This window comes from Ambystoma mexicanum, chromosome 2p (genome assembly GCF_040938575.1).
Source record: "Ambystoma mexicanum isolate Mex_15411 chromosome 2p, UKY_AmexF1_1, whole genome shotgun sequence".
In the NCBI taxonomy this organism is placed as follows: Eukaryota; Metazoa; Chordata; class Amphibia; order Caudata; family Ambystomatidae; genus Ambystoma; species Ambystoma mexicanum.
Genome location: NC_090923.1, coordinates 844942898 through 844966928, shown reverse-complemented (window position 1 = coordinate 844966928; position 24031 = coordinate 844942898).

Sequence of the window (24031 nt, the reverse complement as noted above, 5' to 3'; positions counted from 1 at the left end):
TAGGCATCCAGACCAAGTCTGGGGTTAGGCAGGGGTGCATGATAGCCCGCTGCTTGTTCAACCTTTACCTGGCTGTCTTGCCTATAAAGTTGAGGAAATGTGGCCTGGTGAGTCCAAAGGTTGTATCGTTGTGTTTGAATTGGGTAGTCTATGCTGACGACATATTACTACTGAATAGCACCCCAGTTGGACGACAGTGCTTGTTGGACGCACTGGGAGAATGCGCCAATGTAAAAGGCCTTAAGATCAACCCAGCCAGGTCTAAAATGTTCACTCTGGACACAAAAGCTTTGCAATTGGGCTGTCAAGTGACGAAAATAAAACATTATTTCTGTAAATTCTCGGTGATGCTGCTAATAACATTTTATACAGGAAAGGCTATCCCTGTATTGCTCTAAGGGTCTGATATAAACCCATTGTTAGACTCAATAGACTGGGTGATGAACTTGTGCATCCAACACAAGCCCTTTAAGACGAGGTAGCAATACTTTGAGATGGATGGGGATGCATAAATACTCAAACATCAATAATCAAATTGACTCAGGAAGTTGGCAAAACACGTATTTTTTAATATCAATTATCTAAAACAGGGAGTTAAAACGAATATCAATGAACTCGCTCGATCTTCTCACTCAACACATTTCATAAAAAAACAGGTTATATAGCAAAAACTCATCATCATTGACGTCAAACTATGTGGCAAACTACAAAAACCTACTTGGAAATGTGATAGGCTGAGAGGGAACATCTAGGTATACGTTCCATACTAGTCAGGGAGGGTGATTGGGTCTCTAACATCAGGTGGGGCAACTAAGCCCTCTTCTAGTGTAGGTTTCTACGAATGTCCTCAAATACTTGACATCCCATTGGTTATACAAACTATAGGGCTCTCTATTACGTGGCCCTCTATAAATGGTTGGCACCCTAATACCTCTCTGTAATATTCCACACATGCAAGCAGCATGCAGGCTGGCATCCAGGTGCTGGTGGGCTGGTCATATACCATAGCTTCGCACCAATTAGTCTGCCATTTTTAATCACTTGTGCAGCCTGCCCGTCAATTAAGGCTTTGAACGTGGCCTTGCAAATGTTCTCTGCTCTGGAGAATAAGAGGGAGTATAGGCATATTCTGTCTCTTGGTTTTGATACAGCTTGTCCCAGTATCTATGTTCTTCCATCCACGTGACTGCAGACCATGTGTTAGAGTCTTTATGCATTTAAAATACTATTACATGATGAACCTCTGACTTATTCAATGTTCTCGCTCCTCACTAAAGACAGGAGTTTTGTTCTTTTTACATGTTCTGTAACTACTTGCTTGAACATCCAGGCTCAGGGTGGCCTTGACTTCTTGGTGCTGGCCTAGCCAAGCTTTTCTTGAATTCACCTTCATGGTTACATTTTCGATTTCTTACTGGATACACTGAAAACCTTTCTGCTCATGGGATCCAGCTCTGCTAAAGTGTGTTGTAGAATCATCCATAGTCCATACATTCCTATGTATCTACGTGGGCGAATCATTGCAATATATTCACTACAAAGCCAGGCTTTAAGAATACTTTGTCTACTTGCGTTACTGCATCTGTACAATTGTAAAATGACTTGATATCTTCTTCATTATTTCTGTAGCATGAGCATCTTCACATCGGGCCTGAAAAGTTGCTAATCTTAAACACCTCCTCTTTAGAGCCTATAGAATGTCTATAGTCTTCAGCTTCTTGTATCTTTTCTAAGTGTGTCAGATCTGCTCTTCATGACGTCACCAATCTTCTCTTTTTATCAGTTTTCACACTTCCTCCGGGATTTTGTTCAAATGGCCATCAAATTGTCGTTAATGCATGTATGGCTTCCTCAATGGGAACCTTACTTCCAAGATTCATTTTGGTATAGGTATTTTCACTGGTACTGCATGTGGCTCACACTCTGGCTCTCAACATATAGGCAGCATGGGGAGGAGCTTTGGGTGGGGGTACTTGGCTCCACCTCTACATTCCCCCCTTTGGGCGATTCTTCAACCACTCTCTCATCAACCTTCACATCTAGACATCCCATATCTTTATGACTCCTTTCATGCATCCTGCTGATTTCACATACTCATCAGTGCTCCAGGAAATAAGCATGCATTGCCCACTTGGACTGCAGTAGATCAATTTCCCCACATATTTCTTGTGGTTCTTTGGGTACAGGAACCTTGTTCCCTCAGGTGCATGAATAATGGCCTTCACATTGTCTGATTTCTTCATCTGTCCACTCTTTAGAGATAATTATCCTAATCACAAAAAATCCATGCAATACCATCACTATAAGGACTCCAAGAAACTTGAACATATCTGCCATCCATTGTGGAACCCATGAGAATATTGATCCAAACCAACTGTCATCAGCAATATCTTCCACTTTGTCTACCTTTGGAAGTGTAGCTTTGTCAGTATCGTTATGGCCTCAGTCAAGGTGCCATTTTCATCATCATGAGAAGGTATGAACGTGCAACATGATTCTCCAATTTCGGCACAAACACCTCCATCCATAGCTGTAATCATGTCCAGGACGTATCTGTTCTGAAGAGTCATCAGTAGTTTGGCTCTCAGCTATTCCTTGATAGAATTGAATCCCTTTATAGTAGTGTTGACCGTCTGCAACAATTCCCATCTGGTTATCTGTAACCACGCAGTGTTTGCATTCGTCTCGATCCTGGGCATGAAGATTATTGTGAATACCGATGAAGTCTTACTAAACAATCTGTGTTCGTATGGGATGGAGTCAAAGGCTTCTATTGACTTGGCTGAGATATAGTTCTCTCCCTTCATTCGATTCTGGAGTTCAGCAGATCTCTTCTTCCTCAGGTGAGCATATGCTTTGGGAAACTCGCCAATGTTCAAGTCACTTTTAGGCATCACCAATACGTGAACATGAACGTTCACTATAGAATATGGTCCTCCCTAATCTTTGGGCAGTATCATATAAGCTCTGGATCCACAAGCCCAGTAGTGATCCATTATCACTGCTGTTGCTGCTCCCATTTTAGAGAAATCAACTGTAGTCTTGCACCCCACAGTAGCTCCCATGTGCTTTTTCCCTTTTCTTTGGAAGCACACGGTCGCATTTATCAATGGAATCACTGTCATTGGACCTGATTCATCTTCAACCCACGTTAGTCGTTTGGCATACTTGGCCTACGGTTTAGAACACTCATTGCCTATTTTCTGTACTTCTCGTATATATTCCTTTTTTAGCAGGTGATCTGTGCATGACACCAGCCCTTCTTCCCATCCTTTTCTAGATTTTACTCTTCCATAGATTAACAGCTTAGCTTGTCCCCAGCATACATGCATTCAAGCTATTTCCGCCCTCTCAGAACAATTCAGTCTCTTCATTTCTTCAATGATTACCTCATCCTGTCCTGCAGCAGGATACACAAGCATTTCATGTTTCCATTTAGACTCTTTTTCCATCTGTGTAGTCTTGATATCATGATTCTGGAATGGAAACAACCATTTTGCTCCCCATCGCAGAGCAGCCAGACTCCCTTGAAACTGGCCTCTTGTCATGCATGCTGCAAGGTGAATAAGACATCTGGCATCATTCTCTGGGATTTCTCTAACAATGAAAGTTCAGGCTGTAGTCATAGCATAAGGTATGAGAGCACAAACATAGCAACTCTCTTTAGATGTTCTCTCTTGCACCTATTTCATGTGCTGACACCACATGTTGTTCCCCAAATGTGCTTTGCTGTCTAGATAATCATTGAGCTCATGATCATCCTCCCTTGTACTTTTCTTAGTTCTCTTTCTTGCCTTGTGAGCTCTTATAAAAATCTCATGAAGTATATCAGCATAATTCCTTCTCACTAGAGCAGAACATTTGTCAGTGAAATCAGTGTCTTTACATGTGCTACTAGTGTAGGTCTCTGTTTTATCATATGATCATAGAGCCTGTTAAACAAGGACATCCTTTCAATGGGACCTACAGAAACGTTTGTCACAGAGCTAGGTACTTTCATGCGAGATACTGGTGTGGGAACAATCAAGTAAGTCCTTGACTGCCTTATAATTGCCACAGCTGTACCTTCCTGCTGCCTAGGAAGATATAGATGAACTACTGCTCTTTTTGGATCTACATAATATACAGTATGTATTGTGAGAGAGAGAAGAATAACAATGAATATGATGCATGTATATATTATATACCAATATGTCCATCTTATACAGTAATAGCTTCCTGCTCGGCGTGGTGCTCTCTCATTGTTTGCTACATTGTTCTTCCTATCAACAACAAAAACAATTTTTAATCAGGAAATTTCCTAGAATATTCTAACAACTGCTACATCTGCTCCACAAGCTCCAGAAGCAGCTGGCTGATTGCTGGACGATTGATAGGCTTCCGAATGAATACAAAAGAGTAGTCTTTTCTCCAAACAAAGTGAGGATGTGCTTCTAGCAAATATTAAAAGACCAAGGCCAGTAAGTTGTGAATATCATCACTCAATAAACCCATCCATGCATTCAAAGAGATGTGTCAGGCAGTGAACAAATCTGTCTGCGAATTTCATGTATCAGCCAATGTACTGCAGACCGATTTCTGGGATCTCTCAGGAATACACAAGTATTGGTTTGTTGTCTAACAAGATAAGGATGCTCTTCAATCAAGAAATAAAAGACCATTCCAATCAGTTTGTGTGCATCCTCATTAGAGAGGACCATCTGTACTTTCTGTACAGAACTCATGTTGGAGTATTTGCTCAGTTATGGCTGCGAGCTGTCTGCTCACAATTGGACCATTTTTAGGTTCTTGCAAAAACGTGTATGTTAACAGTTCTCCCAACCTTTGAAGGATATGCACGAAGAATGAAGAGGAAAACAGCAAAAATTATCTGATGAATGTTGCCATTAGACACCACCATGGGCGCCTCCAAAGAGAAACGGTGTGAAAAAGGAATTGGGGAACTGCTCCCTCTTCCAATCATGAAAAGGAATTCAAGATTTGGCATTTTTTGTTCTTCTGGATCTCAATGCCCCACAGTCCAATGTTTAGCAAACTCTTGTGGCTCAAGAACAATAGCTATTTCACTCCTTGCTTAGCAACTACAAAGTGTGTCTCGGAAGAACCACAGTCCAACGTACTCTTCATCTGTCTACTGGACAGTCTCTGCGTCCTTCTTCCTCGTCATCAATCTACTCTGCACAACTTCTTCTCTGTGGCTTGATTCCGATTGGGGTGGAGGTGCTGTGGTAGATATTCACGTGTTCTTGGTGCTGCCAAGCACAACTCCCTAGGACCTTCATTGCTGATGGAGTTACGTCCTATACTATGAAAGGACGGTTAAATCTGGGTTGGTGCCATTTGCGGGTAAGGTTCATGATCAAAACTCGATCTCTGGGAAATAATCTTATCTGTAATAGTTCTTTTGGTCCAGTTGCTGTATGGTTTTCACCTGTTTTCTAAGACTGGCACCCCGTCCGCTTAACTTGGTCTGAAATGACAGATACACTTGTAGTCATACATGTTAAGTAGGCACGTAGCTCATCTCCTAACAATTCTGCTGTTGTCCGGGCATCACTTCTAATCCTCGATGGAGGAGTGAGAGGCGTTCTCATTCGCCTCCCCATTACTAGTTTATGGGGCGTGAGGTGATGGTCAGAGCCTGGTTGATTCCTCAACGCATATAATGCAAGAGACAGGCAATGCAGCCATCCTTTTTTCAACATTCGTTTTAACTTGGCTATCCTTTCTTTGAGCATACCATTGAGCCTCTCACATAGTCCGTTTGCTTGTGGGTGATAAGCTGAGGAAAACGTATGGTTTATACTGAGCAACAAACTAATTTGCACAATTAGTTCATTAAAAGAATGTGGGCCATTATCTGATTTTAATACCTCACATATTCCCCTTCTAGGAAATACTTCTCAAACTAAAGATTTTGCAGTGCAAGTGGCATCTGGGTGTTTGCATGGGCCATCCTCGATCCACCAAAAAAAGGGGCACACCACCACTATCAGATATCTATAACCATTACAAACTTTCAGCATGTCAACATAGTTAATATGTAAATGCTGAAAAGGAACATTCGGTTGAGGTATAACTCCTCTGACTGTTCACAGCGTGTGCCCAGCAGTAAACCTTTGACATACGACGCAATTTACTATATAAAAAGCAATGTGTTCTAATAAATTTGGTACAAACCAATCCTCCGCAATAGTTGCTGCAAGGCTTTTCCTAGTGACATGTGCAGGGTAGTGTAGCTGTTCCAATGCCACCCTTAATAAGGCTACAGGCATCACCAGTTTATCAGTGCTTTCTTGTCACCACAATGCCCCGGAAGGGGATAAAGAACACCCCCTCCACGTCCACAGGTCTTTCTCATCCTGTGGTGCTCCACCTTGAACTTCCATCAATTGTGTCTTCGATAAAATAATAAAGCTTTCATTTACAATCATCATCACCACTATTCTTTCATTCACATCAGGTGTATCAAAACTCATTATGTCTACTGAGTATGCAACTCTTTGTGCTTCTTCGTCTGTGGCTTGGTTTCCGTGTGAAACAAAGTCTGCTCTCTCAGTGTGTGCTTTGCACTTAACTATCGCAATGGCTACTGGGAGTTGTAGTGCTTTAATAAGTCTGTCCAATAAAGCTGCGTGTTGCACTGGAGTGCCGTCCGCTCGGAGGTAGCCCCTCCTTTTCCAACATGCTAGCCCTGCGTGCACTGTCGACATCACATAGACAGAGTCACTGTACATGGTTACTTCCTGGTCTGCCTTTACTCGAGCGTGACAATCAGCACCACTAATTTGGCAGCCTGTGCTGAAAAGTGAGTCGGTAGTCTTGTGCTTATCATTGCTTCAAATTCTCCATCAGCTGTGTGCCTTGTTACAGCCTTTGCCCATCTGTTTGATCGATCCATGAAGATCCATCAATAAAAAGAATCTCCCAACTGCTAAATAATTTTCTTTCACCCTTGGGATCTCATCATAGAATTCCTCATAATTCGAGCAATCATGTGCCTGCTCGTCTTCTGCCAGTGGTTCAGCACCACACGTGCAGGCTTCACTGTTTTACATCTTACTATTTTGATCGCTGGATTCGATATGACCACTTCATAAGCAGTAGCTCTTTGAGATGTCAGCGTACCTTTAGGTGTTTCCAGCAAATAATGCATGCTCAACAAACAACGTCATGGAACACCTCATTACTATGCTAGCAGACATCTCAATAGCGAGCGCGGCGGCTGCCAAAGATTGTTCATAAGGCAAGTGACCCCTCATTACTGGGTCCAAAATCCCACTGTAATATGCTAAGGACTCGTACCCCAACGTGGTTCTCTGCGTAAGTACTGCCGTCATAACTGTTCCATTTGTGTGCGAAAATAAAAATAATTTCTCAGAATAATTAGGAATCCCTAAAACTGAAGCTGTACAAATTGGCTTTTTTAACTCAACAAACCCTTCCTCCATCTTCCCAGTGCATACAATATTTTCCTGATTTGCTCGAGCCTTTTTCAGGGCCTGCAACAATGGCCTTGTGAACTATAATCAAATACCGATGCTCTTACGTGATAGCACAGTCCCAAAAACAGTTGCATGTGCTTTATCTCGTGCTGTTTCGCCATTTTCAAAATTGCCTCAGTCCTTTCAGGTATGACTTTTCTCCTTCATGAGAAATTAACTGACCTATGCATAACACCTCTTCTTGGCAATGCTGCAATTTCTCTGTGTCCACCTTGTATCCTTTCTCTGCTAGAATATTCATTAGCTGAACTGAGTCACGTCTGCACTCTTCTTCTGACATGCTGCAGACCAAAATATCTACATATTGCAGCACGACACTTGGAAAATCAGTATTGCTTAAGTCCATCTTCAGGACTCTATTGAAAATCGATGGAGACTCACAGTACCCCTGGAGTAATCTTGTGCTTTTTAACTTAGCGTCTGCCTGAAAGTAGATCCTGTGAATCTTTATGTAACAGGATTCAGAAAAAGGTATTTTTCAAGTCAATCAAAGTGAAATATCGCACTTCAACAGGGATACTACATAAGATCATCGCCGGATTAGGAACTAGAGGAAACTCGGCATCTCCAATCTGATTAATTGGGCGCATATCTTGCATTAAACGCCATGACCCATCCTTCGATTTCTTGACCGGATACACTGCGGTAATGCATGGTGACTCTGACGTCACCAAAACACCTTGATCCATCATGGTGGATATCGTCTTAAAAATACCCTTGTCTGCCTCTCGAGACATGCAATACTGTCATGTTCGAGGTTAAATTGCTCCTGGATTTAGTTTAATCTCAACTTCTCCAACCCCCTTTAACAGGCCCATGTCATAGGGCCCATAGTCCATAATGAAACAGGTATTTTCGCCATGTCCTCATCATAAAATGTGCACTATTATCATTCTCTGTGGAACCTCACGTCTTTCTGCCCTAACCCAATATGTAATGCTCATTTCCAACACTACTTCATCATCAGATGGCTCATCTTTAAATATTTCCTCATCAGTGATGTCAGTTAATCTGTAACCCTCTCCAATAGCAATTAGGGTGCTCCATGATCTGCCATTGTCTTTAAAACCTATGAGCATGGCCAAGACCTCTCGTACTCCAGCTGCTTGCAACTCTAAGGGAAAAATCTGTCCCCCCTCTTAGTCCATGGGAATCACTGGCCTAAAGAGAAATTCATCAGGTATTCTCACAGTCTTGCCTTCTAAGCCTGGCATGCATGTTAACAAAATGCATACCCCACAATGAAATACTTCAGGTTCTAACAGTACCCCTCATATGGCCAATTGTCCTATAAATGCCATGATGAATTTGCTCACATTTAAATAATGTATTCCTGGCATTAAACACATTATGCCTTCATCAGTAAAAGAAATCGTCATGTTCAGCTTCGTCATTAGATCTCGACCCAGTATATTGACTGGTGTCTGTTTTGAATACAATGGAACAGAAATATTGTATTCTCCTGTAGAGACTGTCAATTTTTCAGTAAAAGGAACTCTATTTCTAGCTCCTGCGAAACCTTGAGCATTCATGGCATTACCTGATATTAAAAAGTGTCCCTCCTGTATACATGAGCATGTTACACCCATCTCTACTAAAAAAGGAAAAGATCTGCCTCCTATCGTGACATTAACTATCGCTTCCTCTTGAGGATTTGCCATACTGATAGTACTGAACACATCAAGTCACCCGGTGAGCTGTCCTGTTGTGGGTGCATGCTTACTCCTGTGCCCGTAAAAGGATTCCCACCCTCAATAGTGACACCCCCTATCCTAGGAGTCAATAATTGTCCTGTGTTTGAGCTCTGATTTATCTGCATGGGTGAGTGTTGTGACTGTCCTTGTGGCAGATTCAATGATGCTTGCTGTGGTTTCAAAGCCTGATGCATTCTTGGCGCTTGTGCTTGATACACTGTTTAATCTTGGACAAACCCATCCCTATTTTGTGAGCTATATGCAGGCGGATAAGCTGTTCCCCCTCTTGAGAAATGCCCATTCTGCACATACCCTTGGCTCCCACATGTTCATGCTATGTGCCCTGTCATTCCACATGTCCAAGAAACTTGCCCTCCCTGCATGCCGTGATTACCATTCTGCATAGGCTGAAACCCACGTTGGTTACTCTGGAAATTCCCTTGATTATTCTGAAAGCCTCCTATTCCGCAGAAGTTTTCCCCACCTCGTGGCATAAATCCATTCCCTCCTTGATCGAACTGCCATTGGTTATTCACCTGTGGAATACCTGCTACTTGCTGTGATCCTGGCCCTTCTCCACTAGTTAACATTGCCCCTTCTATAGAATACTTAGCTTTTTCTGTACTAACTTAGCCTCCTCAAGCTTCCTACCATCTTCTCTTTTTGATTTTTTTCCTGCAACAATCGGCAATGATGCGCTATTGTGAGCTGTATTTCTGTCCATGGTTTTGCCTCCATACCCACCAGCTTCTTGAGCTGTCGCTGCACCTTGTCTGGTAGCCCTTGACAAAATATATGATAGAATACAGGTATAGATTTTCCCCACGGCTCGCACGTTTCCATGTTCCACTGCTCTTGGAAATTCTGAATGTAAATAAGTGGATCCTCCCCTCCCTTCATCTTACGTGCCATTATAGCGCCCATATCTGACATATCAGGATATTGTACTCAAACTGCTTTCCAGACTGCTGCTCTTCAAATATTAAATGGTGCTCCATCATGAACTGTGTTCTGGGCAGCGACACCTGTGTATCTTGCTCTCGACCAAATGTCATCAGCACTCTCCCCAAGTATAGCTGCTAGAAGACCCTTAATGTCCCCTATTGCTAGCGTATTTTCTCCTGTAATTTTCTCTAATTCATAGATCCATTTCCCGGCATCCGATGTCAGACTCGGGAATTTGCACCTTAAATTATCCTTATGCATTTGGGGCCATGATATATACTGCAGTCTGACCCCTCTTTTTTCTAACAACGTGAACTGCAAAATCCCAAAATCGCATTCATCCCCCATCATCTGCCTATCCACTGCAGGGACAACGGTTCCACACCGTCTTCTTCCCAGTAATTACCTTAGCCTGCTCACATAAGTTTGCGAGTCCCCGCTCACACTATGGGAACTCCCTTTAGGTTGATCTGGCCGCACCAGGCACTCTGGCGTCCTCGATTTAGGTAGGTCCAGATTGGACCATCTTACTTCCCCTGTCTGTCGGAGAACACTCATCAGGACCATATACACCAGCTTCACCCTCCCCACGGAAGGTTTCTCTGTCTTCATCTGACATATCTTGTCCCCAACTACTGCGTATTCCCTCTTTCTCATCTCTATTCAGAATCAACTTGTCCAAAGACAAGGCTCTATGCTTGAGACTGAACTACCTTCCCTCTTTTCCTTGCAACTGTGAACCTTCAAATCGATCATTTTTTCCCTTATTTTTTTATTCACTTTTTGTCCTCATTTCATGATAAACCATATCTATTTTCTCTCCGATGCTTCTTATTGTCATGGGTATCAGGCAGGTGGTTGGGGAAAGCTGGGAGGAGGCTTGGCAGGCCCGGCATAAGCACACAAAGAAACCATAACAAATCCTTCCTTTCATTCCTTCCTAGTGTTGTAGTAACTTCCTGTTTACCACTTCCTGTTGTCAAACAGGAAGTGCATGATAATTCATGAGCTCTCTAGTGTTTGGGTGTGGCTGGTTATATAAGCCACACCCAAGATTCTTCCAGTGCTTTGTGTTGCTTACAGTGAGCTGTATCAGCAACACACTTGCCGTGCTCTGGATCAGCCAGCATCTGCTTACCTGCTCCGGATCATCCTCTTTCTGCTTATCTGCTCCGGATCATCCTGCTTCTGCTTACCTGCTCTGGATCATCCTGCTTCTGCTTAACTGCTCCGGATCATCCTGCTTCTGCTTACCTGCTCCGGATCATCCTGCTTCTGTTTAACTGCTCCGGATCATGCTGCTCTGCTTACCTGCTCCGGATCATCCTGCTTCTGCTTACCTGCTCCAGGTCATTCTGCTTCAGCTTACCTGGTTCTTACTCCATGACGCAGCTATCTCCAGTCAAGAGGGGACTTCTACACCGGCACCTGTAAGAACAAAGAAGAACTGCGTTAACAAGCGCACATCAGTAATGCTGCGCATACTCACTGAATCTCGATTTAGTGTTTGGGTGTGGCTGGTTATATAAGCCACACCGAAGATTCTTCCAGTGCTTTGTGTTGCTTACAGTGAGCTGTATCAGCAACACACTTGCCGTGCTCTGGATCAGCCAGCATCTGCTTACCTGCTCCGGATCATCCTCTTTCTGCTTATCTGCTCCGGATCATCCTGCTTCTGCTTACCTGCTCTGGATCATCCTGCTTCTGCTTAACTGCTCCGGATCATCCTGCTTCTGCTTACCTGCTCCGGATCATCCTGCTTCTGTTTAACTGCTCCGGATCATGCTGCTCTGCTTACCTGCTCCGGATCATCCTGTTTCTGCTTACCTGCTCCAGGTCATTCTGCTTCAGCTTACCTGGTTCTTACTCCATGCCGCAGCTATCTCCAGTCAAGAGGGGACTTCTACACCGGCACCTGCAGGAACAAAGAAGAACTGCGTTAACACGCGCACATCAGTAATGCTGCGCATACTCACCGAATCTTCCCGCAACGCTGGAATCCTGGTTAGTTGTACGAGCGCACAAACCCCTGTAAAAGAAAGAAGAGACATTATTCATTGTGCTCGCCCCAATAACACAGACACTTATTTCACTGCGCAGCCTCCGTGCAAACTTACCTAACCACCAAGTCTACAGTAGTGCTGAACCCGGACTCGAGGTGCTAATACCACATAATTTCTCCTGCAAGGGAAAGGGAGAGACATTACCTGGCGCGCTTGAATGGAAGGCGCTGCGCAAACCTACTAGCAGCTAGCTTCTACACGCAGCGTTACTCACCCACAAAAATACCGGCAAAAAAAGACAATACAGACAATTTTTGACACTCAACATTCTCTGCGCAACGTTCACTTGTGGGAAGGACTTTCTAGCCAGTGAAGAAACTGCTGCCTTGAACTCTCGGCCTCGCTGTGAAGGCATAAAACAGCATTTGGCATCTGAACTTAGCCTACAGACATTGGCACCAATCACATGAGTGAATTGCACCCCTGCGAATGCAGGATGGAGTGCACAACCTACTAAAGATCAAGGTAAACCCATAGGGGGACATCACAGCACACAATAAAGAGAAGGGAAGGGCCCAGGGGAATCAGGTGCATTCAGGTTTGAGTGCACAACTTGTATTTGACAGGTATTCCTCCGGGTGAAACAGGGGAAGTGAAGACTCTGGGTCAAGGGAGGCTCACCCATCGCTCTTGCAGAGACACAGATGAGTGTGACACTTATATCCAAATTATCCTCTAGATCTGCTCTTGACGGTCCTGGCATTGGTTCATGTGTCGATTTTTCTATGTCCTACCATGCTACTACTGGATTAGGTTCTATTAATTCTCTCTCTATGCAATCAATGTCGCGTGCCCTTTGCCTTCTCTTGAGTTCCATATCCTCGTCAAACTCTCTTCATTTCTTTGCTTCCTCCCTAACCCTTTCCTCTTCCTGTCTTTTCACCTCTCTTCTCTTGTTTGCTCTACGCACTTCTCCATCTTGTATCCCTTAATTTCTGCTCTTCCTCTTCTTCCCTTTTCTTTTCGTTCTTTGATTGCTCTTTGCCTGTTGTCAAACTATATTTGCTCCTCTGTTCTTTCCTGTTTTTTCAACTGTTCATCTTGATACAGCTGCTCTCGTCTTTGTCTACTCTTTCTTTTGGCCTCGTCTTCTTTCAATTGTTTCTCTCTTTCCTTACCTTTTTTATCCTGTTCGCCCTGATCTTCTTTTTGCCTTACTCCCTCGATGCTCTCTCCATCAAGTTTGAGCAATATCTGACTGCCCATCCAATCGTTCTGTATGAGTGCTACCTCGTCAGCTTTGCCTTTCTCGTCTTTCCATCTTTTTATTTCTCTCTTTATATCTAGAGACATACCTGGTCGATCACTTCTCTCCTTGCCCGTGGGACTTTAGGGATAACATCTCTTTCTGGAGTCTTTTTGGGACTCTCGTCACTGCTACTTGCAAGTGACTTATACGTTGGGTTGCTATACCCTGTTGCTGCCTTAAGCTCTCTTCAAGGATATAATACTTTGTCTTTCATACTATCGCCATTTACTTCAAGCACAATAGGGGGAGCAGAAGGCTCTTCACCCCCCTCTTTACATTGGTTAAGCATCCAATCTTCAGGAGACAGGTCTTCATGTTCCTCCTGGTACATCCTCCAAAGCTCTAAGCTAGATAACCTCTTTTCTAGCTTCTTTCCCGTGTATGCTGAATGCAAATAGGTTGCCATTTGTTGCAAAACTCTTTTGGACATCGATCCCCCTTGTGGCCATGGCATGAACATTCTATCTGCCGTACCCTTAACCCATTCTGCACTGTACTGCTTAAGCTTGGGTGCATGTTCTGGCAGATGTCTGCACAAGTGTATAAGCAGAGTAATATCCTCCATCATGACTCACAATCAACTGTCACAATTTACTGTTATTTTACACAAATAAATGCTTTCCAGAAAAATAATACAATGTGAGCGTGCACCAATCGTCGCAGCTCCAAGCCTCTATGTCATGTTTACTTCAATCTACTTATTCATTAAACATTATCAGTCAACTATATGAATAAATAATTACATTTCAAATCTCAATATTTCCACCACAGTCTATTTCTTCCTCGTGTTCTCAACATTTATTTTCTTTACCACATACACCATATACAATATACAGACAGACAAACAAACTGACAGACTGGCTGGCCCACATATACTTTCGTCAACGCTCCTCGTGACCATTCCTGCCCCTAGTAATGACTCAGATAGGAGTCTGAACTGTCCTCTTTAACAATCCTTGATCGCTCGTTGTCTGGATACGTCCACTTGGACTTTAGGACAAGTTCCTTCTAAACGTCCTTGAAGTAGGATTCCGGACTTATCATGTAGATCGCTCCTCATCTATATACCTTAAACTATGACACGCTTCATCTTAAACTATGACGCTCTTTGTCTTAAACCCAAAAAATAAAATACTCCAACCAACCCCCCATTACTCTTTCCCCACTCAATGCTCATTCAGTCTGCCACCTCACTCAGCCTACTCACCATTTCCGTATTCGACTTCCTACCCTCAGGATCACCTCCTTCTCAACCAGCCACTTCAGCCTTCAGTTCGCTCAGCTTCCTGTAGAAGTCGGGAGGGAATTCTGCTTGAAAATGAAAATGAGGGTCTCGTCCCACCTGTACTTGCAAGTTTTATTTAAACTAGTGGGCACTATCCATAGGGAGCTTCACATTCCTCCAGCGAATGGCAGAGGACGCCGATATTTCCAGGACCCTAAACCTTACTATTTAGATGGATTTTTAACCATCATCTCTGCTACTACGTAAACTGGTCCATCCAACCATCCAACACAAGCCCTTTAAGATGAGGTAGCAATACTTTGAGAGAGATGGGGATGCAAAATATACTCAAACATCAATAATCAAACTAACTCAGGAAGTTGCCAAATACGTCTGTTTTAATATCAAGTATCTAAAACATTGGGCCTCATTATAAGTTAGCCGGTCTGGGAACTACGGTATCGGTAAGCGTGCCATTCTGCCCGCCAGGTCGGACCTGGCAGGCAGAAAGGCACCCGCGAGCACAGCATGTCGGATGCACCGATCTCCCCATTCCCATTCAGCCCAAGGGGCCAAATGGGAATGGGGAGCATCTTTTTTCCGGTGCCCACAAATGGGCAATTACCGGGTCCGGCAGGGCCGTATTGACCCAGTAATTGCCCATTTGTGGGTGCCCCGAAACAATTGCAAGTTTGGCAGCAGCCTGCCAGTTTTACCAGCAAGGCTACCGCCAAACTTCTGATGAGGCCGAGGGAGTTACAACAAACATCAACGAATTCGCTCAATCTTCTCACTCAATGCATTTCATTAAAAAAAATTAGGTTAAATAGCAAAAGTCCATCATCATTGACGTCAACCTACGTGGCAAACTACAAAAACCTACTTTGAAAAGTGGTAGGCTAACAGGGAAAATCTTGGTATATGTTTCATACTTGTCAGGGAAGGTGATTGGGTCTCTAACATCAGATGGGGCAACTAGGCCCTTTTCTAGTGCAGGTTTCTATGAACGTCATCAAATACACAACGTCCCATTGGTTATACAAATTATAGGGCTCTCTATTACGTGGCCCTCTATAATTGGTTGGCGCCCTTTTACCCCTCTGTTATTTTCCACACACGCAAGCAGCACACAGGCTGGCATCCAGGTGCTGGTTACCTGGTCATAACCATAGCTTCCCACCAATTAGCCTGCCATCTTTCATCACTTTTGCAGCCTGCCAGTCAATTAAGGCTTTGAACAACTTGGCCTTGGAAATGTTCTCTGCTCTGGAGAATAAGAGGGAGTATAGACATAACATGTCTCTTGGTTTCGATACAGCTCATCCCAGTATCTATTTTCATCCATCCACATGACGGCAGACCATGTTTTAGAGTCTTTCTGCATTTAAAATACTATTAAATGATGAGCCTCTAAAGTCTTTGATGGTCTCGCTCCTCCCCTAAGACAGGAGTTTTGTTCTTTTCACACATTCTGTAACTGCTTGCTTGAACATTCAGGCTCACGGTGGCCTTGACTTCTTGGTGCTGGACCAGTCAAGCCTTTCTTGAATTCACCTGCATGGTTAAGTGTTCGATTTCTAACTGCGACACACTGAAAGCCTTTCTGCTCATGGGATCCAGCTCTGCTAAAGTGCGTTGTGGAATCATCCATAGTCCACACATTCCTATGTACATACGTTTGTGCATTGCCACAATCTATTCACTGCATATCCAGCCTTTAAGAATACTTTGTCTGCTTGCATTTCTGCATCTGTACAATTGTAAAATGACTTGATATCTTCTTCATTATTTCTGTACCATGAGCATCTTCATCTCAAACCTGAAATGTTGCTCATCTTTAACACCTCCTCTTCAGAGCCTATAGAATGTCTATAGTCTTCAGCTACTTGTCTCTTTTCTAGGTGCGTCAGCTCTGCTCTTCATGACGTCACAAATTTTCTCTTTTGCTAAGTTTTCACACTTCCTCTGGGATATCATTCAAATGGTCATCATATTGTCATGAATGTATGTATACTTCCTCAATGGGAACCATACTTCCAAGATTCTTTTCGGTATAGGTATTTTCACTGCTACTGCACGTGTCTCACACTCTGGCTCCCAACATATATGCAGCATGGGGGAGGTGCTTTGGGTGGGGGATACTTGGCTCTACCTCTACAGTAAGGTTAGAGGGCAACATTTGGAAGACCGTCCTCTCCCTCCATCAGTCCCTCCCTATGGCTTGTGTTAGGTATGAACTGGGGCTTCTGTCCCTCCTCTTCATGTTCAATGGAGGACATTATCAACTTATAGGTTGATCCTGGACCCCTGGCCCAACTCCCTCTATGAGGAGATTAATGTCAAACACCAGGGTCGCCGTAACCCGTTTCTAAATAAATTGGGAAAACTGTCTGAGGGAATCTTGAGATGGCAGGGTTGTTCATCGCAGGACTTGGTGGATAATCATCTGTGATTCAAAAATTCCCTAAAAAGAAATGACTGGATCAGAACCACAGCGGAAATGCGAGGCCTAACGGTAATCGTGCACTCTCTCTCCTGGATAAGCCACGAGGGTCTGTGATGAGGTACCCAAAGTGTTCACCTGTGCCAGGGTTATGGCATATTGTCTATGTTTCTGATTGAATATTGTGCCCACAAGGGAGATTCAGTATATTAGGCTAAAGGATCTTTTTTCTGATAATCTCTGTAGATGGTGTGATGATTGGCATATTGAAAGTCTGAGACATGTTCTGAGTGAGTGTGAGGGAACCAGAGAGACAGAAGGTTAATGAAATTTCTAGAAAGGGAATGGTGGCTGGACTTGCAGCAATTTTAATACTGATTGAATGCGGGTCATGAGAGTCGTCTAACATGGGAAATCATAGAAGTGCTAAATGAACTAAATCTAGTGGGTGATCTGGGTTAAAAGGGGGAAAGTGAAAGTAAAAGGATAGAGAAGAAGAGTGCAATGTACAGGAAGCTCAACCTGTGCTCTGTGTTATTTGTATCTTCTTTTTATTGTATAAACTGTCTTGTTTTATGGTTCTTTTATATGCATGTGAAAAGCCATATTTGTTGGCTGCACCACATTATATTAAAACATGTTTTTTAAATATCACCACTATGTAGGCAAATTAAGAAAGATTTCATTAGAAGGTGGGGCGTTTGTGGTTATGTCCCATGTCTTAGGCTGGAGGATGGATGGAATTAGATAACCATGGGGCCCAATGACCACCACCCACTTGGTGAAGGAGTTCACAGAAAGTTATGTAGAGGATTCCCAAGGGTCCCGGTTCCAACTGTAACCTTTTTTGTTTAAGCTCCCAGGACCCGAGTGAGTCCTCTGTCTCAAGTTAGAAAGCTGCCGTAGACAGCATACAGGATTTACAGCTCTCATTAAGAAGGTTGTCTCTTGTGTGGGTCAGACAGAACTGTAAATGTTCCCTGGGAGAAAACACACTTTTCAGAGAGGGAATTATGTTAATGTAAAATAGGAAGATGGTTGTTGTGGTGCATTGGCCCTAGTTTTGTGCACCATTTATACCAGTGGTGTCCAAGCAGCTGAGGGCACTGTTGTGAAGAGTAGTTTTGAAGATGCAGGTTAAAACAGAAAACAGTCTTGATTGGCCCACCACTACCTTGTGTGCAAGGTTTTTCTGCACCCCTTGCTATGTAGGGAATTTCTTCTGTGGAAGTGTGTCGACAGGTGATTAATAAGTGCCCTGGTGATTGCTCAGTTACAAGATAAGCCTGGAACGATACCTCCCCACTTGTTACATCTGAAACAGAAAACAAAGGCTTCATTACCTAATCAGAAGCCTTCCATGATTCATCACAGATTTGGCTTTTCTCAACTCTTTCATGGCCCTAAGTCATAATACAATCACCAAGATTCAGAATGATCTTAATGCGATTAAACAATATTTGGCGGGTCTTGAGACCAAGAGCTCAAATCTAACACATCAAAACAAGCAAGCTTGAAATGTAGGACAATGTCAAAAACGGATCAAAAAGGAAAATCATTTGCATCTATGGTGTGCCAGAGGGTTATGAGAGTGAAGATGTTGCCTCCTTCCTCAGTACATTTCTATCACAACTGCTCAAATTTCCAGTATTCAATCCTCTTGTCATCCAAGGTGCTCAAAGATTGGGGCCTGATGAACGTTGAAAGTCAGGATGAATAATGTTATACCTACATGGCTACACTCAAGTATTTGCTATCACTAAGGCTGCAAGAGAGCTGGGTCTGTTAAACTCTATGAGCCTTAACATCTCCATAAATCAGGATTTCTCTAGTACAAACAATGGAATTCAGATAGAACTTCATCCAGTTTTTAAGACTGACATTGTCAAATATTGTCTGTTTACTCCAGCAAAGATGTAGATCATCACAACGAGAGAGGTATCCAATGAGGATCCAGATGGCCTTCACAATTTCATCCACTGTATCACTCAGAAGCCAAGAAAGACACTGATGTTGCCTGCCAATTCTTCAACTGTCCCCACAATACGATTGAAATGGGTAAATACCTCTTCCACTGACAGAAGACGAGTTAATATTCAGATCCTTATTTCTATGGAGCCTACTGTCTGGGGTCACAGTCATTATGTTTATTGCCTGATATGATGTATACATCATTATGGCCTTAGCTTTCAGCATAATTGTTGAGTCTGAATATGCCTGACTTTATGGATCATGTGGCCCAAAGTGTTACTTGAAACTGTTTATGTTGTTGTGTGGTAATTTAATCAAAAGAAATCTTGATATGCCGCATATGTGTTCTTATTTACTGTCTACTAAATGCTTCCATATATTTTACGAGGTCTGGGTAGCTTTATGTTCTTTGATAAGGAGGGTTATACCTCTCTGGTTACAACCTCTGTATACCTTATTTGATGGGGTGCCATGCCCCTTTTCTACCACCGATGACCCTTTGCTGCCTCTCCTCCACTACTCTTGCATGGGTATGATTATCATAGCTTCTCGCACAGTTTGTTGCTTGTTTGGTAAGATATGTGTCCCATGCTGATTGTTTTTATGGGCCATCTTGCCATAACATTACACTTTTGTCTTTGGCTGGGATCTTCTATCTGGGTCAGGCATCCCAAAGTTTAAACATGGGATTCCTTCAAATTGTATCTTTGAATCTTAAATATCTGACGTCCGCTGTACAGTGACATGAAGTACTCTCACTCTTAGAAATGTGATCTTGCCATTCGACAAAAAACAAATATTGACAGTGATATCTGGAAAAATTACATCATGATTGGGACAAATTATGTCAATCTTCCCTGCTGCCATTGGTAAGGAGGTGGATGTGTCAATCCTAACTTGGTACCCAAAGTTTTCCAGATACCCAGAAAGGAAGCACAGGGAGGTTGGTGAGTACCACCCAAACGATCTGTCCCAGAAAGTGAACATTTTAAATGTTTAATTCTCTATGGCTGATAATCTAATCATTTGGATCCTGATAAATAGTCTTCTTAATGAATTCAGCAACATTTTCCATAGATGGGGACTTCAATCTCCCATTAGAACCCAGAAGTCGGCTCTTCATTTCACCGCATTTTGCAGCCACAAAATATCAAAATGTCTTAATCTAGTAGGCACCAGCAGGCTTCATTAAAATATGTGGAGTTCACCTTTTTCTCTACCATCTACGTATCACACTAAAGAATTGACTACATCCTTGTACATATACCCTTCCGGCTCAGTACTTTGACGGCTGATAGAGGTTCCTCAGTAAAATGTGTTTTGGCCGTTTTTGACTTTGATATACATCATCCCAAACACCTTAAATGGTGGTTTGACACAGCTCTCCTCTACAATCCATATGTAATGCTTTAGTTAGTAAACCAGTTACATGAACTCTGCCATTTTACCAATCTGCAGACACTACTCTCTAGATAATAATGCAACCTCATTACGAGGTTGCCGGTAGGCTGCCTTAACCTCGGCTTACCATTTTGGCCACCCGATTTCCTGGTAATACCGGGATATTACAGGGGGCGGCGGAGCGGTAAGTTTACATTCCCATGAAGTCCCATAGGACTACATGAGTTTGGGAACACTGAAGAACCGGCATCGTGTTTTTCTGCCTGTAGGGTCCTGAACTATTGGCAGGTCTGGCCTGTTGGTTGTTCACAGCCCATACCGGCAGACTCAGAGTGAGCCGGCTGGGAAAAGGTGCCAGTAATGTTTTTACTGGCACCTTAATTCCAGACCAGCTCACTCGTAATGAGCCACAAAGTCTAACTAAGGGAATCTAATAATATCTCACACCTAATACAAGAAGAGGTCAACCCCTAGACATCGTAATTTCTAAATTCCTCTAACATGTACCTTCCCTTCAAATTGCCATAGTGTTGCATGGCTTTGTAATCACATATTTAAGTGTTATAAATAGAGACGCCATCAAAATTACAGAGTGGTAAGTTCAGATGGCCTCAGACCTTCCATGAATTCTCCTGCAAAAATATGACTATATAATTGATTGAACATACTGGCACCAGCTCTTTATTTGAAGCTTTATGTTGGTTTTCCCAATGCCTGGCAGAGAACCTGCCATGGTCACAGATTATAGTGAATTGCTTTTAGAATGCACACTCTCCATCAAACCATTGGTGGCAAGACTTGATGTGTTCTCCTCTACATGAAATCCCCATAAGAAACGGTTCAATACAAGTCTCCATGTGCATATAGGATTAAGATCCTGGTGGCTGCAATCTGCCTGGACATCGAGAAAGCAATTGGTCCAGTTAAATGCAAGGACCTGCTTTATCTTCTGCTATGGTTTAGCTTTGAACGCCCACATCATCTCCTGGGTAGAATTGTTGTACACATCCCCAAATCCTCATTCATGGTTAAGGACAGTCAAGGCAAGGACCCTCCCTGTCTCGAGCTGGCATCGGGAGCTTGGCAGGGCTTTCTTTCATCCCCGTTCAGTTCTTTGAGCCTTTGATAATTGGAACTTCCTTAGAGGTACCTGGGATTCAAGTTAAAAATCTGCTATCTACAGATTGTGTACTTGTGTACATCACAGAGTGCTGTTGATCTCTCATGGCCCTCATGGCATTAAACACACATTATGGAATAATCTCTAGATATAAGGTTACTTGGGATAAAAAAAACATTGTTCCACTTAAAACCTACAATATGTCTCATCCGGTTTGACTCATATAGCCTTACTTGGAAATCCACTGGACTCCAACACTAGGGCATGGTATTTACCTCCTGTATTGTGGAAACTGGCAATATTAAGACAGACCACATTCTAAGCGTGATTATATTATTATCAAATCGGCATTGTTCCCACTTTTGGGTCTTGGTGGGGAAGCCTTGAATCGATTAAGATGGTACCAGGGCCCAAGATCCTTCAGGTTCTGTCCATTCACCTACTATCAATGCCCCACATGTTCTGCACACATCTCTGCAATTCCCTGTCCTTTTTTAAAATTTGTGTTTTTGTAAAATTGAGTCAACATAGGATTTGTTTACAGACCATACAAAAAGATGCAGGACGAGGCAGTTTTCACTCTCAACCATTCGGTGAGAGTCCCCATGATTTACAATTCAGGCAATCTATGAGATGGTGAGGTGGGTTACAGCAACCATATCGTCTTCCATATTTCCAATTGGAAAAGCATTTATACAATGTCATGCCCATAAATTACCATACATTGAAAACACTGTCTTAAATGCAATTGGTCTGTTCAGCATCTGTACAGGCTGTCAATCAATTGTGTAAAACAAGAGCTGCTCTTCATGGGATTGCCAGTCTCTCTCCATATTATGTAATATGTAAAGATCAGATTGTACAGAAATGAGCTTCTCTGTTACCCCTGGATTAGGACTTGCCAAATTGTTTGATACCCGTAAAACTGAATTTAATTTAAATTCGGGTATGTTCTTAACGATGTACAATTACAAGCAACAATTGCGTCTGCAATGAATGGGCGAGAATTCACATTGCCATGTATACGGTGTGCCAAAAATCTACCCTCGTTGGCCATATATCAAAAATGGGAAGCCTCTCAGTTTAATAAAATGTTAGGGTTACCCAGGGCGAGTGCTATGACTAAGATAACATGTGAGTGGGAGGAGGATTTCTCCATGCCCCTGGTGCAGAACAGCAGAGATATGTTTGAGGTAGCAATCATCCATGAAGTTGGCAGATATAATGCAATCTGTGCTCAGCTGTTTAAAGGAAAGCTAATCCCGAATAGGCTATCCAGGGTCTGTAGTGAAGAAATCTGTTCTCAAGCACATATGATGTTTGACTGCAAGCTGAGGAAATCCTGCTGTGGTTTTGCCCCCTGCAACATAAAAGATGTTTAGACAAAAACTGATGGACCTGTTGCTGGCGCTGGCGTCCAAATGCAAGAGATATTAAAGTCATGTGGTGGAATATAGTCTGCCATGCAAGGCAGCTCGAACTCTTCACTTCCCTGAGCAGTTGCATTCCTCACAATTGCGTTAACAACATTGTGTGTGCTGTTGCAGGTATTCATCAATCTGCGGTTCTGCCTGTTGGTTGGCAGATCTGCAATAGGGTAATAAGTGGAAAAAGAGGTTCCTTTGCCCGCATACTTATTAGCGAGGCCCTACTCCAATGAAATTGAGATGTAGTTGCTTCTCCATTTGCTCCTTTGGTTATTCCTTATTCTGATTCTTAAAAAATAATTTTCTCACATACTTATTTAATTGTCCTATGGAGTCTTCTTCTTTGCAGTTGTCCCCCTACCCTAACCCATTTCCGCTCAATTCCCCCCTTTCTACTTGACCATATTTATTCTCCTCCCTTTCTCTGTTCCTCACCTCGCCTAGAGATTCACTAGTCTTTCAATAGTTTCTTCATCTCAAATTCCTCTGTTAAGGATCAGCATTGAAGGATGCAGTGGTGAACTCGCTTAAGGGGAACTCTGGGCCTGCTCCACCATGGGCCTCTTTTGTGTGGGTACCCTGATTTACTGCTCCTCTTACCCTCTCTCCTTCCATCCAGCTCTCCTCCTCCCGATACCCTTTTGAAGAAAAACACGTGTTATAAAGCTTTCAGTATGTTTTTCCTCTCTGGGTTTTATTGGTGTCATGCTTTTTCTATGCACCCAGCAAATGGCTTAAGTTCGTTAATGAACTTACTTTGTTTTAACAACGTTGTATATGAAATGTTTAAGAAGTTCCTGTAAATATGTGCTTTGAAATGCGACTTGCACTAATGATGTTCTAAGCAACCGCATGTGTCCTGCCCAAACCTTACCTTATAATTTCAATACCCATTGTTTAAAAACATGCATATCCTTATCAGGTGTGGCAGTGACAACCATTGCATCCCCTTTGAACACTGTCCAAACTCCAACTGTGAGTTGCTAAA